The 25,387-nt window shown below is 44.4% G+C and overlaps 1 protein-coding gene across 9 annotated transcripts in view; it reads right to left on the bottom strand.

Annotated features, from left to right (window-relative positions):
• FOXP1 (forkhead box P1) overlaps positions 1–25,387 on the bottom strand; it is a 344,878-nt gene that overhangs the window by 244,807 nt on the left and 74,684 nt on the right. For 2 of the 9 annotated variants that reach the window (XM_021409238.1, XM_021409239.1), the window contains one exon: positions 16,929–17,039. The exons of the other annotated variants lie outside the window; for them this stretch is intronic. The gene's annotated coding sequence lies outside the window, so the exon portion shown is untranslated. The remainder of the gene's footprint in view (positions 1–16,928; positions 17,040–25,387) is intronic. 9 annotated transcript variants of the gene reach the window in all.

The following is a 25,387-nucleotide window of genomic DNA, read 5'->3' on the forward strand; positions in this document are numbered from 1 at the left end:
CTTCCCTCTTGCTGAAGAACGAGGGGCTGAAAAATAGGTGTTAAATGCTGCAGGGCCCCAGGCAAGAGGGAAAGGCTCCCCAGGGCAGCCCAGCATGGCTGGGGGACGGCAGGGCTGTGCTCTGCGAGACACGAGGTTGGAGCATTGGCTCAGTAACAGAAAGCTCCGTGCCGGTAAGCTCCGGTCAGACAGCTGAAACGCCTCAAGTACACTTTAAAGACTTCCATTCCTCCTCAACATGCAGCGTGAGAGTTGCGCAATTCAAACCAGCTTTGTGGGGTGCACCCAACTCACCTAAACCTAGAAACTGAGACGTCCACCAAAAAAAAGACATCAAGCCCAAACTCAGAAAGCAGAAAACAGCAACAGTCCTCGTTTCAGGACGAAAAAAATAGACTTTTAAATTCTAAAATATTTTAAAGAAATTAACTTCTTGATAGTGCAATAGAATAATAATAAAGTGTGTATATCTTTTTTCTTAAGGAAGTGGTAAACTTAAGTCATGCTAAATTTAGGCTATTATCTATGCAGCATAAATTTCACTTCTGTGTATAAATGCTAACTTGCATATTTCTCCATGGTAACTAAACTATGATTAAAACAACAGTGAAACCAGCCTTTAGAGCCACCTGTTTAACTAGGAACAACCTAATTTACAAAAATACTTAAACTTAGAAATTTCATGGGAATCTAGATCACATTTTTCCCAGTAGAAAGCTCACTTTTCCATGATCATATAATTGCAATATACTTGGCTCTGGTTGGCAATCGTTCTTTTTTTTTTTTATTATTATTATTATTCTTTTTCCCCCCTTTTTCTTTTTTTTTTTTATACTAGTGTAATTTTTTCATGCATTGTTCAGCCTAACACAAGTGGTATTTAAGATTATAAAGAATAAGTCTCTAATAACCCTTTCCGAAAAGGAAGTTATTTTGCTCCTTTGAAGGGATTAATTTACCTAGAAAGTATCTTCATGTTTTACAAAAGGAACAAATGAAAGAAATGAGAAAATCCCAAACTGAAATTCCCATTAGATACGGTAAGACACCTTCAAAACTCATTTTTCTATTGCGATATCCTTGTAATTTACTAATGAAGAAATGGACTGTTTTTATGGGTCAAATTAAAGAAATAATTATAATACGACCCAGAATAGTAAAAGTGTAGGTACAAGCAATATTTTCTTATTTAATTATGAAGCATAAAAATAGATTTGAATATGAATCATTTTTAACCACAGAATTAAATTTAGTATTTAAAAACTGAAAACCCCTTGAAGTAGAAATATAATCATAATAGGTTTGGTTTGGTGTGAAATACATGACTCATATATTCATGACACATATCTAAAAATGCCTCATATTAAAACTTTATTATAATAAAAAATTGATCACCATTTTTGTCTACTGGTTTTCACATGATGTAATACCTAAGGCCAAGTCTCTGGCTTTTAAGTAATGATGAGCGAAGTAGATTCACAGTAACACCTCATAAAACGTTCAGCGTCCATTTCATTTACACTCGCCCATCCAATGTCATATACAAATGTACAATGGATGCTAATTAGATAACAGTGGTATGAACATAATGCCTACAAAAACTAACATTAAAACCTCTCCCTGCTATAAAAGCCCCGTAAGGATGACAAAGTAGAGCTCCATGTCATAACTAACACAACGAGAGCGTTTCTGCAGAGAAGAGACCAACACACACAAAACTAAAAAAAAAAACCCATACATTTGGTCTAAAGGATTGATACTGTTCTCATAAAAAAAAATTCGATGTCAAGTCTGCACTTCACTACAGAGGTCTTTCCATAAGACAACCAGAGAAAGAAAAACACTTTCAAAAGCTAGAAAGTAAGACCACAATTAATGAGAGAGGGATTTTACGCCATCAGGCAGGAATCACAAAGAACTAATTGCTTTTAAAATTACCAAATTTCAAACTCTTTTTCCGAAACTGCACAGTGTCCACCGGTAGATCTTGCACATCAGTGGCCACATGAGCCCTTCAGGAGGGTAACTCCATGGATGGGCAGGAAGAAACTGGATAGGAGGGCAGGAGCCAAGCACAAATGCCCATGAAGCATCCCCAGCCCCTTCTTCCATCCCTGAGGTGCTATATAAGCAACCAGAGAAACCCAGGCTTCTGTTAACTTCTCAGTGTCTGCTTATACTCGCATCAAATATTTGGGGAGGAAGGTTCAACTGATGGATTAACAGTGCTGGTTATGAATAAGTGGCCTATTTATACTCATCTCAAACCCAAAGGGAGTCCATACAAACAGTGGACATTTTCACGCTCTGAGTTGTTAAAACAGATCTCTGCTCACAAATCAATCACTTGGAAAGCTGATGTAGCCCTGTTACGCTAATTAAACTTTGTTTTGCATCAGAGTCCTGCATTTGCAGTGTGTGTACAGTATGTAAATTATACAAATTACAAGAAAAGTTGATTAGCGTAATTCAAATCTCAGTGCAGTTACTAAAATTAACAATGAATACAAATTATCCAGAATCACTTCAGTGTGGCTGAAAAGCTCTACATACAAAGCATGTTACCAAATTCACAGAAGTGGGCAGCAAAGCAAGCAAAAACACACAGTGAGAATACTACAGGTAAGCTTTCTAAGAGAAAATTTGCCCCAGAAATGTAATTCTCACTCAACCTTATTGATCTCCATCCCTTCCAAAAGACAGCTCCTGGTGAATCTGACTGAGGATAGAGGAAGCTTTGCATGGGCCTTGTTTCTTCCGAATCCAAGGACTGTGAAGACTCCAGATGACAATGCTAGAAGCTACTACAACACTCTTTACCTCCATAGGAATACAAGAAGCCACCTAGAGATCTTACACCTTGACCTCCATATCAGTCTCTGTATCAGTTGTTCTGACTGCTCATTCACCAGAGAACCAAAGTCAAGGAGGTAGAACACTTATGGGTTACTGAAAATTTAAGTTGTCCTCTGTTAGTGTAGACAGCGCAGGGCAATGAAGGATTGGTATTTCGGCTGTATTTCTATCACAAAAATGCCAAGTGTGACACTTCGGCGCACAATCTGTGAAGCCTGTAGTAATGCAATGTGCTTCTTGGGGAGGGGAAAGCAAGAGAAGCTTAAAAAGAGGATCCAGGGGAAAAAAAGATGCACTTCATATGGAAAATAACAACATGCTGGCTGTGTTGGGAGCAGGGGAAAAACATCACCCAAGTACAAAGGAAAAAAAAGATTCATTTGAAAAATGCTGCTTTTAAGTCATTAAATTGAATGTGTCCAAACCGGACTTTTGGATATCCCAGACTTTGAGACAATAGTATTTTTACTAGTCTGTTAGCAATGATAAAGGTCTGGATTAAACAGGAAGACAGGAAATTCAAAGTTAGCTTAAACTCTATTCATAAAAGGGGATGGGCTTACCAGTTCAGATAAAAAAAACGATTAAAAAAGAATCTTAGGCCGAAATCTGATGAGAGACTCACAAAAAGGCTGGGCTCTGTTTTATTATATTTTCATGCTCTTTTCAAACTTCCTGTGCTGCACTGAGTTCAGTGGAAACCAACGTCACAGTAAGCTGCAAAGTGCCTAACCAAGAGTAGCACCGGGCTCTTGAAATAAAACCCATTTCATGAAGTTTCAGCAGAAGTTCATATCCTAGCCTGAACAGCTTGAGTTTATATAGGAATAATATCTAGGAGCAGCAAAAAACAAGAAGTGCTCTTACACCTTCAGAAGCCCGCCCTCTTCACAATAAAATCCCTTCAACTATTAATAGCATGCATCATTAGTAACAACGATATTGTACCGGCCATGGAAATATGTGTACAGCAGACTTCCACTTGCAAAAAGACCAACAAGAGCCTCAAGATGCATAACAAACTGCAGACAATTAAGCAGGGGCAGCACCTGGCCACAGATCTCACGCAGCAGTGCCAGCAGATGCCAGGCAGGGCCAGGCCTAGCGCGAGGCCTACACAAGGCCCAGCCCAGCACCAGGCCCACGCACCGTGGAAAGCAGCCACAGCCACAACAGATGTGAAAAATGAAAAAAGCGAAGAGACAGTGCTGTGTAATGACCGGGAAAAGCATTGTGACCGTGTTCCCGTGGGACAGGGGCCGGCCGCAGCTCCTCTGCAAACACATCCGAAGCACTCAGTGCAAAAGTTCAGAGCTAAAGAACAAATTATTTCCTCCCTAACTGCCCTTTCTGAGGCTTTGCCCCTCGCTTCCTCAGGGCCAGCACACAACACATCGCCATGCCCAGCTGCTCTTTGTGTGCACTCCTTCCTCAGTAGCAGCCCTGTTCTGCAGGGACACAGTGGTATGGACACAACCCCATCCTCAGCTGCGATGGGGTGACACTGATCTGCACTGATATCTTGGCCATGCCAACTTGAAGTTTATTAGCACTCCACCACTCCTCCTTTTGTTGTCAACTGCCTCAGTAACCCCTCTTGTTTCAAAAACCTGAGGTTTTCTGACTTAAGATCTTGAGCTGTTTTCACAGAATTCAAGATTTTCAAGTCATCCACTACATTTCAGCATAATTACTTCCTTTAAACATCCATCTTAATGGCATAAGCAATTTTGAACTTTTTATGCTGTTTAAATTCAAACATAAATTTGTACACAACAATAAAACATGCAGCTAATTTGTCATGCTCCTATGAGCAACTGTGTCACTCACACCAAGAACCATTGACTGTGGTGTTCAGAGCTTTCGTTCCTATTTCACATTACTCAATTGAGCCTTCTGCAGAAAAGCTTTTAACAACCACATCTGGTCTTTAATAAATCACTGCACTTTGTCTTCCTGCCAAAACTCCTCCTTTATCTAACTTACATCTTCATGATGAGATAGGAAATCACACATTATGGTGGTGACAAACAATTGTAATTATGTCATTAGTAGCCATTTAGTCTACAAAGGTTCTCAAAAAGGAAATATAATGCACAATAAGAAATATAGGATAATACATTGATCACAGTTCTAATCCACTTTTTACTTCACAAGTGTAGAAAGCTGGCATAATTCACGGGCACAGCAGGCAGTAATAGTATACCACTTTATGAACTATGCAGCTATTTTATTCCCCTATCTACTTAAAAATAAAAAAGCTTTTAATAGCTTGATTTAGACATAAAAGTTATTTATGATGCTTCGCTGATTATAATATTTATTTTTTTTAAAACTTTTCATGAAAATGATTCTGAGATATAAGTACATACCATGTTATTAAAGATCTCACAGGAGAACATTTACACCGGGGAAGAAAAAGTGAGGAAGAAACTTTGGGATTGGAAAGAATGTAGAAAACTCATCTCTGTGCTCTTTATGGCTTGGACACCAGTATGCCACAGATAGAAATAGGCCTTCTATCTTTTCAGAATTTTCTAAAAGCAATGAAAATATCAACAAGAGAAGTTTAAGAGCTCACTCCAAAAAAAGTTGTTACTTAATCCAGCTCGACTGCTGGCACATTCACACATCAGGAAAGACTGTAATCAGACTGTGCTGATGGGCTCCAAAGGTGTCATTAGCTTTTTAGCTCAAATCTGGAGAACGCTGTTGGTGTCAATGTCCCTGTAGGCTTCACTTAATGCACGTTAATTCTCATCACAAAGCAGACTCAGAAGACATCAACTGGATTCCTCTCTGATGAAACTAAATCGACTTCAGGAGCCCAGCAGCTACCAGGCTTTCAGCCCTCAGGAGCAAATTGAGTCTGGTCCAGTGTCAGTCCCTGAAAAGCCCACAGGGTGGATGTCAGGTCTGCAGCAACAGCTGCTTCACTCCACAGCCCTAATGCTTTTGCACTGCACTGCAGAGCAACGTAGACAGCCCAAGAATGCTGCAATCCATCTAGAGGGAAGGCCATTTTTACTGCTGAGGCCTTTGTGTTTGTGTAATCAATTCAATAATGAAATCTATTCATGTTTCAGAACCAATCACTCTTCATTCTGCAGGATCTACTTTAGGCTTATCATCCCCTCCAACTCTAAGTGAGCTTGTGGACCACTGAAGTTACCAGAAGTATTGGCATTTTCTAGAAGGACCTACATTCCAGCAGGTTGCTGTATTTTGGCAACCAGATTTCTGAATCCCTGTGGTATAAAGCAAATATAAGCCTGCACAAGCACTCTTAACACAACGATGTTTTTTGGAAAAAAAAAAAAAAAAAAAAGGAAAAAAGGATTTTTTTTTAATGATTTTATATACTGCCCAGAAGACAGGCCCAATTTCCCTTCTGTATTGTTGAAAACTATTTGCACAAAGGAGATAAAAGAACGGCATTGAATTAACCCACAGTACAATCATATGAGGTCTTCTATACCAGCCAGAGCTACAATGCCCCAAATTCACCAAGCTGCCATTCTGGAAAGTTTCTCTTTCAATCTCTGAATCTTCTGCCTGGTGTATTCCCCACCCCCTCATCCCACCAAAGGAAAACCATTTCTCAAGATATCCAAACACCCACTCCTGCTTTCATTCTTGATTTGGTACAGTCTCCACTGTTTCCTGTTAACTGTGACTACAAAACTTCACCTACTTCTAGCTGTCATCCTGGTGAGTACCGTGCCACTCCGCTCCCAGCCAACGCACCTCCAGCATGCAAAATTCACGCTAGGAAGGCTAGGAGTAGCTTGCTGACAGGACCCGGGGGAACCAAAGCTTCCACCAAATTCATCCCTCTCATGTGAATTATTAAACAGCAGAGAGGCTATGAATGACACAATGGCTGGGGTTGGAAAGACCTTTTCAGACTACCTAGTTCCAACTTCATGCCATGGCCTCCCACAGGCCAAGGCTGCCCAAAGCTTCATCCCACCTGGCCTTGAACACAGCAGGGCACCACATCAATGACTGTAGTTGCATCACAGATTAAATAAATATTCTGATACAGGCAGGATACGAGAGCTATGGTCACTCTCAACAGCACACAGTCAAATCAGAAGGCACTGTTCAACACTTCCAAAAACCCTCAAGTTAGTGCTTTGGATATTCTCGACCATTTTGTGTTCATACACCAAGCACTGCGCAGTGGAAACACATTCAGTACTGGAATTTGTAGACTCCAAGAGAGACAAAACTACTCCTCTGTCCAAAGGAAGAGGAATATATGACACCACATGCTGCTTGCCAAGTCAAAAATAATTATTCGTATTCAGAGAGGAACTTCAAATCATGCAAGCTTTATACTGCTGTCCACATAGCCACGGAAATGAGCAGCCCTGGCCAGGCACCCTGGGGGAACTTCAGATGAGGACTGTGCACAAAAAGGCCAGAACAAAAGGACTTTCTTCATGTGAACAATGACGATGAGCCTTTGAGTGAAAATCATACACTAGCTCCTGGAAAGCTCTTCCAAACAAAAGCCACAGAATAAGGCCTTGCCCTTGGACTTGGTACCTCGCAGCAGCGTGGAGCTTGGAGCCAGTCAACTGGGTCGCAAGGCTAAAAGCATTTCTACCTTCCCCAGCCAAGAAAACCACTTCCTGGTGGTACCTTTCATCTCAGCCTCGCTGCAGCACTCCCCACCCTTCTTCGACAAACAAACAACATTAACTCTTCCTTCATAGGGAGCTCACTGTCCCGAGGCTTGGCAATAAGCAATCATGAGACTGAACTAAAACGATTGCGGCAAGATGGGAGAGAAAAGCAGGGCAAAATAAATAAATAAATATCAAAAATCAATAGTCTGATAGCAGTGGCTCTTGCTGATATCTACCTGGGAGCTGATGGGGAGGAAAACTGGTGCACTTGCAACATCCATTACTGGTGGAGAGAGCATGACATCCTAGCAGCACATCTCCCACAGGTCTAGGAAAACGCTGGAGAAAAGGCACTGAGGAATTGTCCTCCCAAGACCTTTGACCTGAACACACAAGGGGCAAAAAAGGCCCACTCAGCTTTTTTCTCCGCTACAATTATTTCTATTTTTTTTTTCCAACTTAACTAAAATCAATTACGTATGAAAGTAGGGGAGAATTGTTCATAAACTCCCTGTTCTGAGACACCTACAAATGTCTCGTCCGGAAAAACAAAGTGAGCAAACAGTCACTACTGGACAAAACAGGAAGATTTCAAGACAAACGGCTTTAAGTTACTAACACGGTGGTTACAAACGTGCCCCCACAGGAAAACACAGGCTGGAGTTTTGTCCTCAACAAGGGTTACAAGGACCTCTTGTTTACATTTAGGCACTTCTGAATAGTGACAAGACAGACTTTCACTTGACCTGGCCCAAATGACCTACAGTGGAAAACTATAGATGATTTAAAAACAAAGCCACAACCACTGATTAAGATTGTGCATGTGTGCAGGTAAGGAAAGCCCGCTTAGAAATACCACCAACTCTAAGAAAAAATAAGTGTTTGTAAATTTCCCAGTAACAACACCTTAACGTTTCTTCTCTGATGAGATGCATTTTTTGCCTTTATCTTAAGAAACCAAGCACAGATCAGACCAAGATCAGTTATCCTAGGAGAAGGCGCAGGGTGAAGAGTAATGCCAGGTTCATGGTGTACCCCAGACTGACTCACATTTCAAATATTTTATTATATTTTACACTTTCTGGAAGGGAGGAAAGGACAACTGCCTTGAGCCAGCTTGCTCCTCTCTGGGTGCTGGAGCTTCCACAAACACAGCTGAATAAAGAAGTAGGAAGCAAGGGCGTTCATGGCCCTACACGAGTGTTGTGTGTTAAGCATAAGAAAGCTCTCCTGAGTTCCAGAGGACTCCAAGCTCTTTCCTCACTGACACAACACCCAGCAGCTGTCTCTTGTTTTCTGCAGAAGCTGCCAGGACATGCACTGACACTTGTAACTCTTCTCAGGCTCTCCTGAGAAATTCAGAGGTGTTGTTCTCACAGAAAACCTGTTCTCTGTTCCATGAGTCCCACCTCGCAACTGAAACTGCCCAGTGAACCTGACAGTCAGAAAAATGACACCGTGCCCAGACAGCACCTTCCATGCTTCTCTGTATACCTTACCGCCAGCAGCTCCCAATTCACTTGCCGATACAGGTGACTGCTCTGACATTTTCAACCTTACGTGCACTGTTTTACCCTTCTGAAGGGAACTGAAACCTGAGGCCTTTCAAGATGGCACTTATTTCTTACTTGTTGATCTGCAACACTCCTTGAGCTTTTTCAAGACACCTGAACCAGTTGACACTCCATTCCTTGCCTTGGAAACTAGTTTGTGACAAATGGATTGCATATCCAGGTAGAAATGATTTCACTTACTGAACATCCTTTTGTGGTTCACCAAAAACGCACATTCTGCGCACCAGGAGAAGAGAGGGAGTTCAGAGTTTGTGTTAAAATAAAGGAAACTGCAATTTTAATTATAAAACTGTAATCAAGAAATAAAGACAAGACTATCTCAAGGTTTTCTCGTCTAATCCAATGCAATGAATCAAGGACGTTCCCTCCTTCAGAGAGACAGTTCTACCATTTAATGCATTTAATGAAAGCTCAAATGAACCAGCAGTTAAGCAATGGTCTATACCAAGCAGACAAATCATCTATTATAATGTACACACCTATTTAATAGCCCTCAATCTCACTTTTTTTTCTCTTGAAAATAGCTGAGAGACTGTCGCCCTGCTGACAACAAGGCAATACACCCACCCTTGCTCAGCACCAGCGATGCTGCCCACAGCGAGCTGGGTGGTGCCAAGCTGGGGCAAGCATGGCAGCTCCCACCCAGCCTGGATATGCGGTGTGCAGAGCCCAATGCAGCTGAGCATCACATTGGAAAGGCAGACAACAAACACAACGTCCCCATCTGCGATGGTTCCTTAGAACAACGCAAAGCTCTGTCATCCAAGGACCATCCAACGGGTGGCACTTATTCCATTAAGATCTAAAGAGGATCCCCAAAAAACAGCACGCTGCAAAGATCTCTGGCTTTCCTTTCTACGTGATTTTGGGGAGCACAGGAGGGCATCGCTACCCCTACTGGGATTTATATCAGAGTGTAACACTCACTGTGACAGCCAACTTGCCTTCCTTCAAGAGCACTGCCCACCCTGCCACAGGAAAGGGGAGACGGACCCTGCAGCTTGTCACTAATGTGCCCACCAAATTTGTCAACGCTTCAAACATGATGCATGTAGTCATTGATCCCGTGAAATAATAGAGCTATGAGGCTACACTGTGCAGTGTTCAATGCTTTCTGAAGATCGGTATTAGGGGCACCGATTCAGAGAAAGAACTGGCTAGGTTTCTAAAAATAAAAAGCCATTAAGCACCAAAAGGAAGCATAATTGGTGACTTGAAATATTCAGGCAAAATCCACAGTAAATAACAATAATTTGCTCACAGAAATCCAGCATACAATTTTCAAGAAAGTGCAGGCAAATTAATTGTATACTTTCACCTTTTATACTTCACTCACACAGGAGAAGAATAACATTTCGCCGCGTAGTGAGTGGCATTCAAAAAGAATCTAATCAATAGTATCAATTAATTTGAGATGAGATTAAATATGGACAAAGGGATCACAGAAGCCTGCAACACCTAGGAGCATTCTTGCCCATCCTGAATCCACTTTTGCCAGCTGGTCATCAGCACAGCACAGAAGTGGAGAGGACAGTGACCACATCCACAGCGATGCCACCAAGAAGTGAAGACATCTCTATCTGCATGGGTCTGGGGCAGTATTTCAGAACTTCAGAAACTGAAAAACATTCATCTTTCCCCAGCCCATCATTTTGGGGATTACTACAAAATTCACCATGTAAAACCAAGAGAATCTTTTTTTCTTTTTTTCTTTTTTTCCTTTTTTTTTATGTTTTACGCCTACTAACGAAAGAAAAATCTATCTTACTGGTTAAGATTTTTTAAAGCGTGTGTGCTTTGAGAATACAGGTATGGAGCCAAATCTCACACCACTAGCCGTACAACACTTATTTCTGTTGCTAAACGCAGCATTAGTCCACGACATTTAGCGTGCTCTATACACGATTTTTTTCCTTTCCTGGCTGTGACTTTGATACAATGACTCATTACTGCTGTCAGATCATAAGCACCAGCGAAACAGTTCCAGAGAAAAAAGAAAAAAGAAGTCAAAGCCCCATGCAAGCATTTCCCATTGGCTTTAGCACACTATAGTAGTGGTGAAGCCATGAGGATCACAGTAGGACGTTCCCACCAGAATTACCTGCCTTGCTACACTCGCTTTGCCTTACACCTTCCCTGCCGCCTGTGCACACCCCATCCTTCACAGGGACCGGGAGAACCAGGTGGGTTCTCAGCACCTCCAAAACGTTCAGCACAGCACAAAAAGAAGCTTGATATGGGTTTGATTTTCTATTTGAGTTTTAATAATAATAAAAAGCAGCACTATGTCAGTAGTTAAATATTTGATGCATCACTTCTCTAAAAATGTCAAGAAACAAAATATATCCGGTGTTATTTAAAAACACACAAAACTGAGCTTTCAGTTTGGGAGGGAATTTGGTCCCAAGGTCAGAGCTGGTCATGGGTCCCCAGAAGGATGAAATGTCCCTCGCTTCCATGCAGGAGTTGCTGAGTGAAGCTCACAGGACACACAGCCGTTCGAGGCACATGCAGCAAGGGAGAAACCCCATTCCTCACCTGGGGAAGGAGAGTGAGGCTTCGCACCTCAGCCCTGCCCTCAAGCTCCCACAAGCACACGAGAACATCTGCTGGCTGTGTTACTGTTCTGAAGAGCTATTGACTTGCTTGTCTTTATCACTTCACTCATACCCACTTCGCAGGAGTGAGGCGAGTTCCTCACCAAAAGACACTCTATGGCTCTGCAAGGGATAGGAAAAACAAAAGGATGGAGGAAACTTTTTCCACGTGAACTCACTAGACCTTGGTAGGACGATCTCTCTGGTCGAACAGCAGCAAGTGGGAATAATTACTTCATCTCCCATTGCTGGGCAATGTCACAGAGTTTCAGCAGCACGCATTTCATCCATAAAAAACAATCTACAAGTATGGCAGCTTTAGTCTCTACAAGAAGTGTTAACTTTCCTTCACCTTTGGGAAATTTTCTTATTTAGCACCCAAAACTTCAAGATGACAGAAGCGCGAGGCTGTGCATGTGTGTGGGTCCGACGGCTGCACTGCAGCCAACCCTCCCCCGGCCCGCCAGGTCACAGCTACCCCTTCCCTTCTCACACCGACAGCCCGGCAGCCTGGCTGGTAGGCAGCCTTTCTGAAGAACATCTCCTCATCATCTTCTCATGTTGAGCAACCAAAGGAGATGCTGTGATTCTTATCGCTTTTCACATATGACTTCACATAGTTTTAGAGAAGATAAACAGACAAGCTGCATGTTCTGTAACATTTGCTTTAGAGGTTTCAGTGGTAAAATGTTTGAAGCTGTTTCAAAACCAGACTGATATATTGTCTGAATATTTTCCCAAAATAACAGAGATGTTCTAAGATTGTTGTGTTTACTGATCATACGCGGCTATGTACCCCTACACTACGAGCGCTGCCCTGGCTACAGAACTTGGAATTTTCTCACCATAAATTCTCTTTAAGCCATCAAAAGGCTCTTAAAATGTTAGTTTACTCATTCCTTCACAGGGGGTGCGTTACTAATAAATACAGTTTCTCACCTTTCTGATGTACAAAACAACACAACTGCAGAGCTGCAGAAGGCATTTCCAGTCCGGCTGCATAGCTGCCTTATGCGTAATACCGAGGAAAGAGCTAGAGAAAATAAGCCCATTTGAAAAATACAGTGAGCTCAGGTTACTGGCCTCATTTACATTACCAAACCACCTAAAAGCATGCCACACCAACGTTGCAATATGTCTCTCTTGCTGATTACACAGATCAGAAGGTCAAATCATTTCCCAACTTCACTTCTGTTCAGTCTGTGCATACAAGCCGTCCCAGCTGGAAGGGCACTCCAGCAAACAACGCAGAACAAAGCATTTGCAGGAGAAAAATAATACAAATAAACTTGTTTGCTTCATCGCTGCTCTGTGCTTAATGCAGTCTTTCCACTGCAGAGTTATTTTCAGACACGTCACAAAAAAAAAATAAAAAAAAAAATCAAGAATATTTTTCCTTCCATAGCTCCCTTCAAAAAACTCCACTGACGGTTCCTCACCTTCCATCATCCCCAACAGAAGGTTCCTAAAACCTTCAGTAAATGTACAAGCTCAGCTTTGCAGAGTACCTGGAGCACCGGAATCCCCACCCCCCACGTGTTAGGACCACCACTCCCAGTCCCGCATCTCCTCCTCCTCCCAGAGCCCATCACAGCACTAACGCAGTGCAGCACTGCCCACTGCTATCAATGCCTTTCCCCCAGCAAATGGCTTAGCAAGGCAGGCTCATCCTCACAGCCTGGACCAGATCTCCAGGTCGGTAGGGTTGGCTTCTGGTACGCATCTTTTTCACCAGGATGAAGAACTTCCCATAACTACCAAGTCCTGGAAATAACAGACCGTCCCGCATTCCCTCCCCAGAGCCAACAACTTCCCCATCCTGCTCTGTGTTTTCATTTTTGAAGCATCAATAAATAGCAAGTTTCATTTTTTCACATTTGAAACTTCTTTCTATTCTTGTTTGGGCTTTTGGAGAGGTTGGGGGAAAATTAGGGACTGTCCACAAGAGAAAGTAATGCTTTGTAGTTTCGTTACTTACACATCTGAAGACCGCACGGAGTCTGCTAAGATTTTGCTTCTAAAACAAACACAAACTGTACAAGCATTCTTATTTTGTTTTATTTCATTTTTAAATGGAGTCCACATTCAGTTAAAGCTCTTTAAATCAAGGCGGTTCTGAATTATTTACATCAAATTTTAGCTTTTGTTCTCAACTCTACACGTTAAAGAACTGTCCTCAGCACTGACCTTGAGGGTTGTACAAGTATGTTCCAGGCTGACCGAGCTCCCTTGCTCCTCCTCTATTTTCCCTTTTTTTTTTTTTTGGCCACAACAAGGAGTTTCTGGACTGAAGGAGCACCGGTTTGCTCAACCCTCCCACTCCATATTAGGGCTAAAATACACCAGGCCAGGCTGTTTGTAAAAACTGTCCAAAGCCCACAAAGCCTGAGGAGGAGAAATGCAGCCCAGCACACCCTCCACACTCAGTGCTCATAACCCATGTAAAGTATTTCTACTGAATCAAAGCAAATGTACACAACAACAAGAAAAAACAATTCTAGTGGCCTTTCCTCCATTTTTACTCATTTTCTACTCAGGTGAGCACCTGCAGATTCCCGGTCACTGACACCAGCAGGAATTCTGCCTTAGGAACGAGCAAAAAGAGAATTAAAATAAACAGTGAGGATTTGGTTCTGGCTATGCGAACCACTACGATGAAAACTGAGCTTGTTTAAAGCAAGACCTTCCCCCACGAGCCTTTATTTTGCCACACTGAACATATGCAATAAACGTCTTAAGATTTGTTTGTCCTCGTTAACTACGAGATGTAATAATATTTCTATGTGGTATCTAATCTATACCATTAAATAGCTAAGATATCCACGTCGCCAACTCATTTGTAGCACTGCAAACCACGCCAACTTGTCCATTTTCCTTCACTGTAGTTGTTCCAACCGTGTCCTGTTGGAGAGAATTTAATTTCCTTTTTCCACGTGTTAAAAATATTGCTCTTAAATACTTCAATTAGACTTTGAAGCCTCCCCTGGAGGTAGGTGAGCAGAACGAGGGCTGTCGAGGCCACTGCTCACGCCCGGCTCCGCGCAGCTCCTGTTTGGCCGCAGCCCCGCCAGCCCGGCTCCCGCAGCAGCGGCACATCTGTTCCCGCTGCCATCGCCCCAGCTCACCAACAAAGAGATCATTTATTTTCTTTTTGTCTCGTTTTGCAGGAGCCCTTGAATTAACAGAATGCAAATCTTGTACGGGCTCTGAAGTCGGTTATTTTGAGAATGATACTTCTCATTTCCCCAATTTCCTTTTTTCGCTGTTTTCTTGTTTTGTTTTTCAAATGAAAACGTTCACCGGGAAAACATCTTAAATTTCTTTCCTGCTTTTGCTTAGAAGAAAAACATTCTCCTGAAAGTAGAAGAGCTGAGCATCTCCAGGTAGCGCCAAGGAACATTGCACAGATTCACGCTAAAACCGTTCAGTGAAACACGTAAGTGCAGAGTTAGGCACCAGCCTCACACTGTGGACCATAAGCCTGATCAAATACAAATCAAGAGAAAACTACTTCTGTGAAATACAGTGGGTTCTGGGTGAGATATTTTGAATGTCAAGTCTCAACACTGACACATTTCTGATTCTTTTACTAGGAAATTATCAGGGAGAGAAGTCACTTTCTATACTAAACCACTCGAACACATGAACTGCTTTGTCTGAAACCAGCAAGAAAAAAAAAATTACAACTTTTGCAGGAGACCAGCCTTGCAAAATGCCAATCCAGGACCGGAACACATGGACAGCCCATGCAAATAACTGTTGTAATGGAAGCGGGTAGGAACTCAGCCCGGCTGTCAGCACGGCACCAGGCTGCTCCAGGGGCAGCTGCTGCACTGAACGCAGCCGCGCCAGCTCCTCACCTACGGAGGGCAAACAGCTTTTCTGAAACCGCTCAGCTCTACGATCTCTACGAATGCAGCGTTTCTGCTTACCTCGAATCGGAATCTAAAGAAATTCTGCGCTGTTACGGGAATTTCACGCAGCAGCGAGATGAAGGCGTATGCACATACTCTCTTAAGCAGAAACGTACCACAAAACATGGCAGAGGAAAGGTTAAGTAGCATTTGACTGATTTTTACCTCATGGGAACTATAATTTACACGCTGCGTTCATCCAAGGTAAGAGGGTTCAAATGGCAAAAATTAAAAGCCTGCAGTTTCCTACTTCTGTTTTTAGCGTATCACATTGATACACAGCCAGTTTTTAAAGCGATAAAAGGTTTCTATCAAAATACCAAGCAGCGAGAAGATGCGCTACTTCTACACTGTCAGCACGGCTGTATTTTACTGCATCCCTCCTTGCTCCTTGCAACCACTGTCGATGATTATAAAATAGCAACGGTCTATCTGTACTCCGAAAGGACAAATTAATCTTCTGGACACCCAGCTCTTACAATCAAATCCTAAGCAGAAATTTCCAGGAACCGAAATAATTAATTAAAGGTTGATTAAAATATAGGTTAAAAAATGCAGCTGTGAGCTCCCGCAGCCTGTTCCAGAGGGAGGTGCTGGCTCTGGGATGTCACACCGGCAGGGTCCGGCATGCCGCTCAGCACTGACCCCTTTATTCTGCTCTTGGTGCAAGAATAGTCGGCTTATCTATCCACACATTTTTTGTAAGTAGTCATCAATGGACTTCGAGCATCACAAACCCAGATCCAGATACTACTGCCAAAAGCATGAATGATTTCTATCAGCAAAGCACACTGATACGCAGCAGAGCTTTGGCAAAACGCCTGCTTCCCATGGCTACTGCCCTTAGGGCCGCGCCTGGCTCTCACAGCACGCAGTGCCTGGAGCATCTTTGGGGTTTCTAAGCACTGTACGACTGCTGATTCCAACTCTGACCACCTTTCCTTGCCAATCAGAGCGGAGACGTTGCAAAAAATTGGGAAATACAGCTCTTTCTGGGTCAGTAAGTCTGTGTTTTTCCCCGTGTCTGATTGGCTGGGGCAATTCCACCTCAGCATTAGTGTTGACAGAAAATATGTGCTGAGAATTTTAGCGTTCAGGATGTTCTTTAGTCATTTTGGTGATCTGATGTGGCACAGGAAATATTAGTGCACATTCTGTGTTTTCAGTCGCACTCTCCTCGCCATTGTTACTGAACGACAACAGAAAGGGGCAGATCACTGAGACTGAAATTGTAAGCACCGTGACAGGAGTCAGAGTTGGGGGAGGAAGGTGATAAAGACTCAGCCAAATGTTAAACTATTAGCTCATAGTCTGATATTTTAATTTCCATCCTGCTCTCAACAAACCTACCTCCAAATTTGGAGTCTGAGTTGCACAGTGATGCTGCCCGCACTACGCCTCGCCCATCAGCGGTCCCGAGCGACCTCAGCGCTGCTCCGCCGGACACCTTCCGTACCTCGGCTGTGAATTTAATGTAGAAGTAGGTAAAGATGAGCTACCCTTACAAGTCATGCCACCAAACAGGGCACATCAAGACCTTATTGTTTTTTTCTCAGGACTCGAAGTGTACTTTGGATTAATGACGCTATGAGACCAACGCACCAGCTGCACTCTGGGTACTGCTCCCTTCCTCTGCTCATCAGCAGATCTCTGGCATTCTCTTCCTGATGCAGAACAAAGCTGCTCTTCCTCTGGCAGCAGCCCCAGGTGCAGCTCTTCCTGCCAGCACACAACTTACAGGCCTCTGAACCCCCACGAGGGAGCTGAGCAGATCCCACTGGTGGGACCTTCCAGCATTTACTTCTTCAATGCACATTACTGGAGATGGTCTTAACAACTTCATCATCACAACCTCAATATTAATTCCATGCTGATTTTGTCTATCAATGCTATTACAACATACAAGGCTCTAGACAGAGCAGTTCAGCGGCGTCCACAGAAAATACCACAAAGTTAAGTACACATTTTTCATTTAAAACAATGTCCTTTTAAAGTCTGCTAAAATCCAGCACAGGACAGGATGGCACTGCATGTCCTAGCAATGCTTCGGAAGAGCATTACATTTAATATCCAGATTTCAAAATAACATATTAAAGGTTTGCACAACTTCCAAAAACAAACAGCGCATCACCCCGAGCTCCGGCTCAGCTTTGGGAAGACAATGACCTAATCATGGCCCTAATTACAAGCCATGGGAGCTCCCAGCTCCCAGAACAGGGCTTGGTTCGGGAGCTGCTGGCTGTGTGCCCACAGTCCCAGCCCAGCTCCTGCCCTGAAACTGCAGCCTGAGAGCCCAGTGTCCCAGGGAGAAAGCACTACTTCTGCCATCAACAGACATAAGGGAGAGGGGCAGGGGTGAAACCTTGGGTAGCCCTGCATTGAGCTTAAAAATTAAGAGCTATTGACAACAAATCATGTTTTAAGCACTTGCGGGCTCCGTGGGCTCTCTGAGCAAGGTAAAGGGCTCTCTGTATTTAGTTCCACCGTTTCTGGATTGCCATAGGTTAGCCTAATTGATTTGTATTCTCACCAAATTAAAGACACAGCACACAAGACAGCGTGCCAGTGAAAAAATATGGCAACAGCAAAAGTTTACAAATTTAATTTGCAATTGTTTAAGCAAAACAGCTCAGTCCACTCCTTCAGTTTTGGAAAGTAATCAGCTTGTGCTAGAGGAAGTTACCAGCTCCCAGGCACAAGCAGCACAACGCAGCCCTATTTCATAAGACATGATGACCAGTTTTTCAGTTAGGAAGAAGTGGATATTGCAAGTGAGGCAACGCCACGTGCCCTGGCATCAGGGACTCCGGAGCTCAGAGGCAGCGACTTGGCACAACCACGCAGAGCACTGAGCACAGCCAAGCTCCAGCCGAGCCCCCAGGAGCAGCGCCGGTGCTGAAGGGACCCCAGAGCCGTGCTCGCAGGTGGGTGGCCCCAGCGGGCAGAGGGGAGGCTCCGTTGCCTACAACAAAAGGGTTAAGCTAAGATTCCAGTCCCCTGGTTCAAACCGCGCAGCCAGCACTCCCTGCCCAAATTACAGCAGCGCATGCCTCCAACAGATGCCGTTTAGACAGGGGCTTTCCTTGCCCCGAGGTGCAGTTCAGTTTGTCCATTCTACTGTGCAATTACAGAATCAATAAAACATCCCTTTGAAACTCCCTGGACTAGTGCCGACACGCAGACAGTAGTCAAGCTGACATTTTTTGCTGTTTCCGTTATTACTACCGTCAAGCATTCTGAGAAGCAAGACATCAAAACCTGGGCGCCGCAAAGCAAAGGAGGAAAAGCAGCGCCGAGCTGAGGTTTTGTTCAGAGCATCACATCGCTGCGTAGCCACACGGCACCAGACATACCTGCAAACAAAATCTGCTCCAAATCCTTAAAGCAGGCGCTAGGAAACAGGGTTTCCGACAAGCATGTGTGCCCCATCCTCCTCTGCTTCAAACACAGCCATATCCCCGCTCGCTATATTCTGAGAAGGGGACATGGGGTAGAGCACCTGACCTAAACAGCAAGGCTCTGATTCAGGGACCAAGGAGCTCATTAAAAGCAAACACTGCATGCCCCATTGCTGATACGTGCTCGTGGATACGGCACGAGATGGGGGCTCGTACATCGGGAGGTGGGGATGAAATCTCACCATCCACCTGCTCCTGAGTGCATTGCCTAAAACACTGACACAGACACGGGAAGCTGGAGAATGCCAGGAGGGGGACCTGGAAGGAAAGAGGAGGGCATGCTGAGCTAATGTGTTCAGTCACCATTCCCTCATCAAACCAATGATTCAGTGGAGACAAGCCCAGCACAGAGGCATCTGCTGCCCACGAAAATGCAACTTTTTTCCTCGTGTAACAATTAGCCAAATCTGCCTAAATAAATGGAAAATGTAACACTGAAGGTCTTAAAAACACTTCCTGAAAATTACCATCTTCAGATGTTTATTTTCCCACTCACTACATTAATTACAAATTATTTAATCATTCATTTTGAGCTCCAAAACCTGGCATGTACTGTCAGCATCCCACATACCTACATCTCTAGAAAAAAAAAAAAACTAAAATTCTTCCCGACTACTACTTCAGTGCTTGAACATCTCCAGAACTTGTAGCTCAGGCAAGACAGAACCTCAGCCAGCCCCACACCAGGTGAGCCCCCCTGACTCACCTGCCACAAACACCATGAGCTGGGTCAGGGCAGCCCACCCTGGGAACACTCAGATTCCTCCCCAGCTCATCACTGGATGAGCAGTCACTGCCAGATGGACTGACTGCACGCAGTGATTTCACATTTACCCACTGACAGCCCGCTCAGAGCGCTTTGCTAGGTGGAAAAGGGGGCACCGAGGAGTTGCAAGGATGCTCAGCACCATTCGACTCTTTAAGAGCTTTTGCATTCTGCAGTTTTCTTAAAACTGCTTTAATAACTGGATCTCAGCACTCTTCCTCCAAGGTTATGTGAGATACAAATGTTTACAGATGGTTATAAAGCCCCTAATAAGTCCTTTCATTCTGAAGGCTCTTTGCACTCCCGTGTCCTAGGAGATGTATTGATGTACACTGGCACCAATGCAGCAAAGGCAGTAAGGAGCACTGCACCCATTCCACAGACATGGACAGGAAGGCCGAGCCTGCCTGGTTCCACACACAGCAGCTGTATGAGAAACACAATCTGGTACTCCCGTGTTCGAAGGTGAACTTGCAGAACTGTATTTCCTTCCAGAGGATGCTCACCTGTCTTCTATAGCGACCATAGGCCAAACAATAACTCATTTGGAGAGCAACTGATTTTGAAGAGGTTTCACATTCGGCTGTGCACAAGGAGGAAGAAGGGAGGGAGGGTGTCTCACACCCAGACTAAGGCTGAGGATATAGCACATCTTCTCTCCAAACCAGTTCTCTTTGTGGTATAAGATCACGGGTGTGTTAACTGTAAAAACTCATTTTAAAGCGACTGAAGCTGAAGATAATAAGGTTGTGTCATCTGTACAAATATTCTGTACTGGAATGAGAATGCCGGTCTACCAAAGGAAGCGCTGGCTGAACACAAAACAGTCAGAGCAACCAAAACCGAGAAAATCCTCAAGCCCGGCTTGTTAGGAGTGACCTAAAATGGCCCAGATTTGACTCACCCCTCGCTACCTCCTCCATCAGAGGATTCAAAGAGAAACTGCAATGCAACCTTCATTGCTGCAGCACAACTGCAACATAGCTATTCTCTGTCATAAAAGAGAAAAACAAGCTGTGGGCGCCTGAATGCTGATAGATCACTTTTGCTTTAAGAGTATATAATGTCAATCAAAACTAAATTCCTTATGCTCATCACAGGAGCTTGCAACCGAGCAATACAAAAAAATCTCATCTGAGTTCAACCAGTAATGTGTTCAAAGGCTTCCCAATCTGCTCTGTCTCTGGCATCGGCATCAGACAGAGAAGGAGAGATTGCAAAAAAAAAAAATAATAATAATAATAATAAAAAATCTCTTGCTGGGCAAAGGAGAAAAGCCTCTAAACCAAAATAAAAATAAGTATTAAAATGTGTGTGTTGGACTAAAAGGATATACAGCAGGTTGAAATGTGCTACATCTTCCTCACGGTGAGGAAAGACCTCTATAACTCACCACTAGCTTTGATCACTCGTGAGCTATCAGCTATTTCTTTGCTGCTCGAGTAAATATAAGTCATTCACAGCTGAAACATAATTCCTCTCTCTTTCCCCTGCCACTATATGTTGTGTGTGAATATGTCTTGTATATAGGCACACTAACACACTGTGCTGTTCAAATACACATCAGAGTTCACCAGATGGTGGGGATTGCCAGACACTCGTCGCTGCCATGAGTTAGGAGCCATGGTGTAACTCATGAATGATGCGTCTAAGCTGTAAGTGGATTTTGCATACTTACATTACTCTTACCCGCATAACACTCTGTTCTCTCGTGGTATTCATCCTGAGACAGTTTATAATTGTACAACCTCGAGGACTGTTGGGTGCCGTGGTTTGTTCCCCTCCCAGCGCCCTGGAGGAGCTCTTTTCATCTGGGGGTTATGATTCACGCCCGTGCACACAGGATTAGACGTGGTTTCATAAAACTGCATCCACAGTCAGTGCCCATGTTTGGGCACAATCTGAAATCCAACCTCAGAAAAACAAAGGTGTTTTACCAAAAATACTCAAGGTTTTAAGAGGCAATCATCTTAATTATGCATAGGAAAAATACATGAGATTGGAGTTAAGGTTCTGTGTACGGGCCTCAGCACGCAGCCGGGCATTAAGATACTTGGGCAATAAATTATGTGAGCACGGGCTGGTAAGGATGTGAATGTTGGGTGAATTGGCAATTTCCTAGTCTTTAATTAATGATGGTGTTGAGAAAGAATGTGGCCTTCCTTCTAAATTAACAATGCTTTTTAATCAGCAAGTGAATCTGCCTATTTAAAGCGGAAGGTAGCTCTAGGCTCGTAAAGAGCATCCAGAAGGAAGCTGGGAACCTGGCACTGCACTCCTGGTCCTACCAGTCCCCTCTGTGGTGTCCAGCACAGCCACGTCCCACCCCAGGTCTCTAAAAGCCAGCGGGAGGGGAACCAATTAAAAATCAAGGGAAAAAAAGAGAGTTAAAAGCGAGGAGGAAGGAGAAAGGACTGCACAGAGACTTGCTTGGAGGTAACCTCTGGATTCAGAGGCAAGCAAGGATGTCTTGGAGCACCCAGATCCCCACTCCATCAAGGCACAGCAGCCCCCCCACTATACATAATGGGCTGTCTGGCATTGCTGGTCCCAAAGAAGAAGGAAATAAAGAAGGAAAAACAAAAGGTCTGGAAACTGGAGATCACACAGCATCTCCTCTTGTTGCGTGCTGTAGCCAGTTCCATCTCCAGCCCAACCAGAGAGGCCTTGGGGAGCTCAGTCAACAAGAGGACATAGCACCAAGGTAGCTGATAACTGAGGTAACTGTCCTAGGAAGCACTCGTTTTACTATTGCTTTGCTAATCTGTTCCTAGCAACCACATTCTACCATCTAGATACCGAATATAATTCACCTTCCTTATTTTTAGCCGCTCACAATTCCCACCTCACAGTCTGTCTGTTGAACAAAATCGGTTTCTGTGCCATAAATGCTTAAAAGAGACACAATTTTAAAGGTCAGGGATGTGTTCTTACCTAAGTGTAGAATTTTAGAACGGTCTAGTGGGTTTCAAACATTAAAAGGAGGAGGGAAAAAAAAAAAAAAAAGAGTTACAAGCAGCATTTGTTATTTGAAGGTTTTTCTAAGGATGGGATGCCTCCGAGGGTTAGGGCTTCAGCTCCAGTTAAGCACACAGGCTTGCTATCCAAAAATTTCTTTGAACTAACAAAATCCCTGGAGGTTATCAGATTGGGCTGAATACGGACGAAGGTTTTCAACTCCTCCCCTTTTATCTGTAAATACCATGAGAGGAGCTCTCTACCACCGTAAGTCAAATAGTTTCCTGTCTTGGCTGGGAACCACCTAGGCAAACACTGGAGGCCATGAAAAACAGCCTGATCGGGGCTGCAGGGCAGGAGAAGGTGCTGTCAATCACTGCCAGCTCACCCGGCCCAGCTCTCGGGAGCGAGTTTCGGCACGACGCGGCTGGTTACGGATGAGTACGGCACATTTCTGACTGCAGACAGCTCCGTGAGCCCAGGGGGAATGCTGTCTCCTCACCCCCCCCCCCCCCCCCCCCCCCCCCCTCCCAGCACCCTGCCCCGGCACAGGGATGGTCACCCAGCCTGTACCTCTGCACCCAGACAAACCAACCTCCCTGTCGGTATCAATGGGCACTAAAGAGCCAAAGCCCACCATGTGGCTGCAGACAGTTTGCTTCCCAAAGCACAGACCTGGCTTTATTCTCCTGTTGATGCTGATATAACATTAAGAGGCAGAAAGAGGTGAATCTGGGAGATGCTGAGAACAGAAGACCCAAGCGGCAGGCACAGGCAGCCCGCAGCATCCTCAGGGTTATTTCTCACTCCGGGAGTGGAGCGGTGTTTTATGCTTCAAATGGGCAGAAAATAGGGTGGTGCGGAAACACATAGCATATGCAGTCCTAACAGAAACAAACGGGGATGGTGTGATCCTGGCTGAAAAGACACAGTCTGAGACATGTAAAACTAAAGTTAAAATGCATGTAAATCATTCATGCCTGGAAAGTCCACAGTTTAACTAAGGCTAGTGAGAACTAGGACTACCCTCCTAAAAATCAGACTCAATTCAAGATGTTTTTCAGTACTTTTTGCATGAGAAATACCAAACCTTAGCCGCCCTATCACCTTTAAAAAGAAAATGTTTTCTCTCCTCCAGAGCATCTCAGCCTTTTTTATTCAACCAGACCAGCCATGGGCAGCATCTTCCACAGTGACATTTTCAAAGCTACTTAAAATGTTTTGACTGCCCAAGTTCATACTGATATGAAAGTCTCTTTAGCAATTTTGCAAAACCCGTCCTAAAACTTACCATGTTTCTGCAACACAAAGTGCTCGCTACCTCGGAAATGGCTGGTTTTAGGGGGAGCCCCCAATGCCTCATACCAGCTCACTTGTCACCGCTACAAAAACGATTTCGCACTGCTCAGCAGGGCTGCGCTTCGCACTGAGAAAGACACGGCGTATTTTTAGCTCACCTCCAAAAATACGCGATAATTCAAGGGAGGCCAACATGGAAAGCAGCTCAGAAACCTTCCATGAGCACGTAACGCTGGGGAGAGGGCTGTGAAAAGACAGCACAGAGCAAGGTGGGGGTCCCAGCCCCACCCCCCCCCACCGCAGCAGATCCCTGGGGAGCTCAACTCCCAGCCTGCAGCTCCAACGACTTCAATACTACATCACTTCCTTGAATGGAACCCGCAGCGCAGTCAGGGGGGAGGCACAGGGAAGCGGTGGCCGCGCTCCCGTTTTTCCGGCTGCAGCACACTCCGCGATGCAGCACATGTACCGGCCATAAAGTTACCCAGGCAGCTGTTTCGGTTGCCTGAGTGCTGACTACAACCACGGCCTCTGGATGCAAATTACTGACTTTTATAGGTTCCTAAAAACATTTCACTGTGTCTACTGAACAATGTGGGAGTTGTAGAAAGGGCCCAATGATGGCAATGATGTAATTAAAGGCTGTGAGTGGAAAAAAAAGCCATTAGATTCCTTCTTTCAGACAGAAAAACCGGTGAAAATGTACTTCTTCAAAGTAGTTTAAAAGAAAACGTCAAAGTAAATAAATAAAAAACCCATATTCAGTCCTCCCCCATCCCTCAGGTTTCCAATAGCTTCCCCGCTCAGCGCCCGTGAAGGAAAACGTATATGCTAGAGCACGTCCCTAAGCCATACACTCTATCTAGAAGAAAACGAGATAGAGAAACTCTCCTATCTAATCACCGGCCCCGTCTGGCAGTAACAGAAGTTACTATCTCTGCCTGCTTGTCAGGAGCTGTGCGAAACGAAGCGGTGGCCGGGGCTGATAGGGCAGCGGGAGGAACAGGGGCTGCAGAGCCTGCCTGTTCTGCTCAGGCTGGGGGAGCCCCTCTAGCCACGGGTCCCCCTGGATGCAGAGGGATCAGCCCCTGGCATCACCCCCCTGTGATGCAGACCCCCTAAAGCCTTACTCTCCCAGCAATGTGCTTACAGAAAGGTCTTAATTACAGCAGGAGAGGGAGAAACTCCACAGCCGAATGCTGAACCTACCCCTTCTGCCCTTCCAGTCCCCCAAAATACCAAGCACCCATGCTGGCTGCAGCTGGCAGCCCCTGCCCTTGCAAGTGCATGCAGTGGACACCAAATGCACACACATGCGGGGATGAGCT

Source organism: Numida meleagris, chromosome 11 (assembly GCF_002078875.1).
Source record: "Numida meleagris isolate 19003 breed g44 Domestic line chromosome 11, NumMel1.0, whole genome shotgun sequence".
In the NCBI taxonomy this organism is placed as follows: Eukaryota; Metazoa; Chordata; class Aves; order Galliformes; family Numididae; genus Numida; species Numida meleagris.